The sequence below is a fragment of the Chiroxiphia lanceolata genome, chromosome 17 (assembly GCF_009829145.1).
Source record: "Chiroxiphia lanceolata isolate bChiLan1 chromosome 17, bChiLan1.pri, whole genome shotgun sequence".
Taxonomy (NCBI): domain Eukaryota; kingdom Metazoa; phylum Chordata; class Aves; order Passeriformes; family Pipridae; genus Chiroxiphia; species Chiroxiphia lanceolata.
The window spans coordinates 15,209,797-15,216,738 of record NC_045653.1 but is presented as its reverse complement, the minus strand read 5'-3'; the positions used below and the strand labels follow the sequence as shown (position 1 = coordinate 15,216,738).

At 42.7% G+C, this 6,942-nt stretch overlaps 1 long non-coding RNA gene across 1 annotated transcript; it reads right to left on the bottom strand.

Moving 5' to 3' along the window:
• Positions 1-499: 499 nt before the first annotated feature.
• LOC116795453 lies at positions 500-3,160 on the bottom strand. The gene is made up of 2 exons (XR_004360062.1): positions 3,048-3,160; positions 500-1,801 (listed from the first exon to the last, which is right to left on the bottom strand). It is a non-coding gene; the product is annotated as an uncharacterized LOC116795453 (long non-coding RNA).
• Between the last annotated feature and the right edge of the window lie 3,782 nt (positions 3,161-6,942).

Here is a 6,942-nt window from a genome sequence, read left to right as displayed (position 1 = left end):
AGCAAGGGCTCTCCCGACCCCAGTACCGCTGCCCCGGAGCCGCCCAGGGATGGGCGCGGAGCTCAGGAAGGCGAGACCAGCGAGGAGACCCTTCCCTTCCCTCCGCCCCGGCCACTGGGAGGGCTCCGGGAGGGCGGACCGGGGCGGACCCCACCCGGGGCCGCTGCACCGAACTCGCCCCGCGGCGCCTCCGCAATCAGCGGCATCTGCGCCCGGTCCCGCAGCACCCGCAGGGAGCACTCCCATGGAGCACCCACCTCGGCCCGCTCGGCGTTGGCAGAAGGGGCAGTAAATGGGGAAACCCCACGGGAGAAGATCCTCAAACCCCCTCCGGGAAGAGTGGGATGTCCTTGGCAAAAGGCTTTTTTTTTGTGTGTGTATTTTTTGTTTGTTGGTTGGTTGGTTTGGTTTGGTTGGGGTTTTTTTTGGGGGGGTGGAGTGGGTTTTTTTGTTTGTTTGTTTGGGTTTTTTCCAAATAAAGGAGCTGCAAAAATAAAGATGTGGGCAAACAGTTTTTATTTAAGAGCATACAGCTTTGGGCAAACATTTGGACATGTTCAGGGGATGGGAAGGGAAAGGCAAATACGGACAGGACAGGTTTCATGGTTATTAGGGGCTGGTGTTACACAGCGTTCCCATGCAAGGCTCTGCAGGCACACAGCCTGCACACGGGGAGCAGAGACAAACGTTTTTCACAATTGGCTCTGTGCTCTTTGGGATGTGACTTCCTAATTCAGGTCCTTTTTAAATAAAAAAAAGAAAAAAAAGAGGTGTGTTGAATGTGTGCATCGATGCCAGGAGCACACAGCTGTTCTGATCACAGCCCAACACCTGGATAAACCTTTAGGCCACAAAATGATGCTCGTCACAGTCCTACCCCCCTCCTTGTGGCTCCAACAACTGGTGAAATCAAGCTGCTGGTGAGTGCCTCTTTAGGCTGTAATCTAACCTTCCATCAGCCTGCCAGCTGTGCCAAAAGCAGAGCCTGCACGGAAATGAGGGACATGCATGCTCGGGATCTGCTGAGGGCTTAATTATTTCTTATTAATTGGAGGTAGGCTGCTTAATTTATTAGACCTGAGTCTTGAAAAGTTGTTTCCTACTTTGCAAACTGACAAGTCGAAGATCAGAAGAGTGCTAATTGGACTATAAGTATAATAATCCTTGGGCTGTACTGCATTTAAGTCCCAGTAAGAACCACTACAGAGAAAGATTGCCTTGATCTTTTTTGTTTGAAACCAAAGATTAGTAGTGTGAGCAGAGAGTATCACTGGTGCAGTTCTTGGTCCTTAAAAAAGGGACTCATTCCTTTGAAGTGGAAGGGGAGCAGAATACACATCCAGGTGGTGGACAAGAAACTGGCCGCTGTCATTTATTTCATATTTAGCCTGTTAGTACTCTGAAAATAGTTGTTGTGACCTCAGTGAGTGCTGACTTAGTCTTGGGTGAGTTTCCTTCTCAGAGAATTCCCCTCCCTCTGTCATGCTGCAGTCGCTCTCACTGATGCCAAGCAGGATGGATGCTAAAAGCCACGGGACCATCTGCTTTATTTTCACCCTCTGGTGGTTCTCTGAGCTTTGCTCAGCTCCAGTTTCCTCCCCAAGACTGAAGCCAACAGTCCTCTGCTCTCCAGCCTCATGGAGTCCAGGATTTTCACAGCTTTTTCACACAGCAAAGCAAACAGCTGAGCCATGTAGGTAATCAGATAGGACGGCAGCAGTAGAATCCTCAGGACGTTAAAGATCTGGAGCAACAGGCAGACAAAGTTCCAGGTGAGAGAAGAAAACGTGGTGCACAACAGCTGATGAAGAAAAGGAAGAACTGAATTATCATGGCAATGATGTTTTCAGAAGAGGTTCTATTTTCAGTGGAATAGACATAATTTTGAAATCACAAGTGCTTGTTCCCTTCCCCCATCCACCCTGCACAACCTGTAAGCCTTTCAGCATGGTATTATGTCCCACAAGAGACAGTTCAAGCTGCTATGTTCAAGTCAATGCTTGTACATGTGAAGAGCTCTAGGAGAATCAAATGGTACCTTAGACAAGTCCAAGCTCATTCTTAGCATTGTTAGCCTTTGAAAAATTAATTAAAGGAAATTAAAAAAATTGTTACTACACTGACTTGGTACGGCCTTGGTGGTGATAATAATGTTAAAAATGCTTTCACTTAGGGTATTGTTGATTCCATGCTAAAGCTCAGCATCAGGGTGTGTTAGTCAAACAACTGCAGCAGTTTAAGGTGATTCCAGTCTTTAGCTAATCTAGCCTAAGCAAGGTTACCACTCCAGCAAAACTAGTGGAAGGAAACATGAGTGAGTAACTCAGTTGCTGCAATTCAAAAATCGCAGCAATGTAACTGAACAGACAGGACTGGTGTATAGAGAGCGTGGAGGCACAGAGCAGCTTTCCCTTGTGAGCCCTTCTACAAAGGAACAGACAGTCAGGGCACAGGAAAAGAGAAGACACACAAGACATCAAGCTCCTCCACTGTGTCAAATATATCTTTTGGGATTTGTGTAAAGCCTAAGAAGATTTGGACTGTTGTGTTTGCAAAGAGATTTCTCACTTCAGCTCTTATTGAGCAAGTGAAATACATCCTATTTTTAGTCACATACTCCACTGTGAGAAATCTGAAGCAGCTTTTAAAAATACATAATATCAGCCATAAATACCACAAGAATTTCTACGCACATTTGAGCTAAACTTCTTATCTTAGAGAAATAAGTAGCATTTTTTTGCTGTTTTAAATGCAATTCTCAAGGACTTTTAAACTATGCATACATACCTTGAAATAGATATACACACACATATTCATGATAGTAATTCTGCAAAATTTGTGTTACCTTTACCTTGTCTACATCAGAAGCCACTCGAAGTGGGGAAGACAGAATATAGAACCTCCTGTTAGTCATTAAGCAGACTAAACCAATCTTGCTGCTTTTTCTTACCCAAGAGACCGAGGAGTCAGGCAGAGGTGAAAAAAAGTCAGAGCTGAGGCACAAAAGCAGTAGATATGCAAAGAGACAACCTGGTCACACTACTCACCATCATGATGTTACAGAAATTGCTCTTTTCAACATGGGAATATCTTATCTTCTGGCTCCGGGACAGCTGTTAAGGTCACAGCAAGAAGACTTTGCTTTTGGCTTTTTGGATTTGAGCTCAGATAAGCAGGCTTGGCCTCAGCCTCCCCACAGAGTCACTGGGTTGGGACTCCTCTTGTGTCTCTGTACTGGAAGCATCACTCTGGTTGTCCTCCTCTGTTAGCTCATCTTCAAATATAGAGTCAGAATCAGGCTCATCAAAAGATTCTTTCTTTATCTTTTCTGTGCTGGGCATCTGTGCTAGAAATAGGTTTAAAAAGAACATGCAAAACAGTTGTATGTGACTTTTTCTCCCTGGCTGCAAGCCTTGCATGTTCCACCTATGAGCTGGGCAAGGTTCCTCTGAACATTTTTCAGCTGAAATAAAGGATTTCCAAACCCAACTAGACAATAAAAGGTTTATACAAGTGTTTGATTTCAACTAATTAACTCTTAATCAGCAACTATATTAAAGGAAGAGCTGAAACATCCATAACTTTTTACTTGTGCCTGCTATAATCTAGCATAAAATAAGTGGATATGACTGAATTAGGAAGTTACTTAAAAGGGCACTGTTATCTTTCTCTCTTATGAGTCACTGGGAAATGCTTTAATGTTGTAATTCTGTAAATATGCTGGTATGTAAAAGTTAGTAATGTGTCTAGTCTTACTGATTAAAATGCAATTAGAGCATTTGTGGAAATTGTTGGAGGCCTGGTGCTAACAACAGTCGCTACAGGGCCAGAAATTGTGGAAGTAAATGTAGCAAGAATAACCCAAAAATCTCATTCAAAGCATCAATAGATTCCAGAGTTACTCTGTCCAGGCAAAAACCTGAGCACTCAACTGAAGTGTGTGCAGAGCTACCCTTTGCCTATGCAAAATAGATTTTTTTTTATCACTGATATTGAACTTACAAATCATTCCTTATTCAGGATTACTTATGATCCAGCATTAGAGCAAAGTAGCAAGGCTTTATCCTCATGAGTACATCGACAAGCTTATTATTAGTCTAAACCAAAAGCCTGTTATCATTTACTGACATGTTAGAAGTAAGAATCAGTGATAGACTGGGGAAAAAAAAGAGCAAAAAAAAAAATACACAAATAAATGAAAATGCATGACTTGCTCCCTTCAAAATTTTCTATCAGCCTCAGCATTGACAAAAGGACTCTTTGCCAGCTCCCCCAGTAGCACCCTGCACACCTCCCAAAAATAGAGGTGCCAGAGAACTATAATGTCAGAATTTAAAGTGCATAAAACTAGAGGGTTAGCTTTGCTTTCTGGGAGATTTTTAAATAGAAATCTACAGAAAGTACTTGTCTTTTGCCCTTCTTAAATCAAATTACCTCTGAGAAAAAGGGAGAGACTGAGGAATAGAACGGTAAGGCAGCAGCTGGTCTTCCTATAAGCATTGTTAACAGAAAAGCATAATAATTTGTGTTTGCTTTTCCATATACTACCACCAGTACTAAGAAACCTTTCAGTTTCTTTCTGTGACAAGTGTCATTAACCTAAAAATAGCTAGCAGAGTGTTTTAAAGGTGAAGCTAATAGATAAATGCTTTATGCAGAAGCATTTTATGTGATCAACAGCCGAACTTACCTTCATTAAGTAGAAGCTGTAGCCAGATGATCATGATGATCAACAGCATTACAAATGGCAAACAGAACCAGAAGAAAAGCAGAGGAAAGGTCAGCTCATTCACCAGAGGAACCAGGGGATACCTCATAGTTTGCTTCAGGTTACACTAAATTCAGAGCAGCTCATCTGCTCCAGTTTCAAACCACCTTTTAATAACTCATTGCAGCACTATAACGACAAGAAATGAGTGATATATCAGCATGGTTAGCAAAGGCAACAGTCCTGTGCTAGGGAAGGAGCAGTGGGGATTAAATACAGCATAAGAAGAACTGAGAAAACATCTGATTGATTGGCCTTCCTTCAGCTGCTATTTAAGGAAGCTTTCAAGGCTATGTTAAAACAGCAGTTAAAGATTCTGGTCATGTTTGTGGATATAGGGAGATAACCAAGCACTTTAGCTAGACTCAGTAGCCAAGATTGGCTTTTGAGAATGCAATAAAACAGAGCCAACCCTCCACAGATGGGTAGAGGACGAAGAGGTAAAAATTACTTCACCCAGGCTCCTGTTGACTTAGAGCACAAATATGTCCGTATTCATATAACTCTATTTTTAGCCTACTCTGTATGCCTCCACCTATTAGTTAATCCTTTAGGAAAATAAACCTTTGTATTTTAATTGCCTATCTCCCTTACATCCAAAATAGGCAACTAGTGTGTTTCAGAGGACATATGTCTACAAATGTATTGCTTAAGAGTAAAGGAGTTCAGTAGGGATCAAAGCAGGAACCAGGTAAGTGACTTGATAACTTGATATTCATCACACTGTGTGTTTCTCCTTCAATAATATAAAACCATTATCTATTGATTACCTCACAGAGAGTTGTTTGGCTAAATTAATTGTTTGTGTAGCTCTCAGTGGAAGAGAGCAGTGATGGAAATGCACATTACAAATGATTGCATGCATTAATGTTCTTGCTTGTGTGCATGTGTTTGTTTTTATGTAGCAACAGCTCCTCGAAATGAGCCTTTTAATCCCAAGATCTAAATGAACTCCGCAAATTCTTATTAATTCACATTAATAACACCCCTGCATGATAAAAGAAAGCTATTATCTCTGCTTTGTGCATTGAGCTATTATCTCTGCTTTGTGCAAGTGAGAAAAGCCATTAATGCCCTGAGCTTCAAGGATGCTCAATATTTGAGTCCTCATTTCGCACAGTAGGGATGGCAGGTTGGGGGCATCTTTGAAAACCAGGCTGTCAGTGATTTGTCTACAGATGCCGTGCCAAAATGGGTGGAAAGGAGCTGAATCCTGAAGCTGTGATGTGTTTCATTTTAGTGGTAAAGTGTTTCTCTTATGTCACGGGGACCCCCTGGGGTCCACACAGGCTCTCACGGAGCTGAGCCAGCCTGGGACCCCTTGTCCTTGTGGCAGGATTAATCCCATCCTGTGAGCCCACCTCCCTGGGGAATGGGGGAGTGAGAATAAGGGGGAAATGTCTTCACTATTTCCCATATCTCTGGAGAGGCTGGTGGGACAGGAGTGGGTCTCTCAGTGGGGAGATGCCTGGGCTGTGTCAGGGACCTGCCGGGTGGGTGGCACAGCCCAGAGCCATGGGGTTTCACCTCCCTGCAGACACTGGGGAGGTTTCACAGTCCAGGTTTAAAGGATGGCAGTCCCTGTGTGAAAGTGAGATGGGGTACAGCCCACCCTGTGGGATGGTAGTGTTGTCCACAAAATTGGATTCTTTACCAGGTGTGCAACAAGACAACCATTACACATTTGAGAGAGACACTGAGTATTTATTTCAGAGCTGTGCAAGCCTGGGTGCTCGGTGTGTTCCACAAATCCAGCACACCCCACTGGACTTTCTGTGGCATTCTTTATAATTAATTTATTATAATTAATTCATTTATAATTTTTATTTATTTATTTATTATTAATTTTAATTCAGAGTTAGTAACTTTCCAAGTACAGATACCCTGTTATGATTGGTTAGTAATTTCCATATGATTTATGTAACCCCAGCTAACTTCTCCACATGCTCGGGGGAGGTTCTTCATCTGGGCAGGGGTCTTTTTGACGTGTAGGTATGATTTTTAGTATTACAATGAAGATAGTTCAGCAATAGGGCACATGGACCTTGAGTATTTTGCTGAGTTAGCAGTGTATACCTGGACATACATCAACATCTTGATTAACTACATCCTTAAAGCATGGTAGTTCCAGAATGTCAATGAGAGGCGATGTTCCTGCTACCTGTTCCACTGAT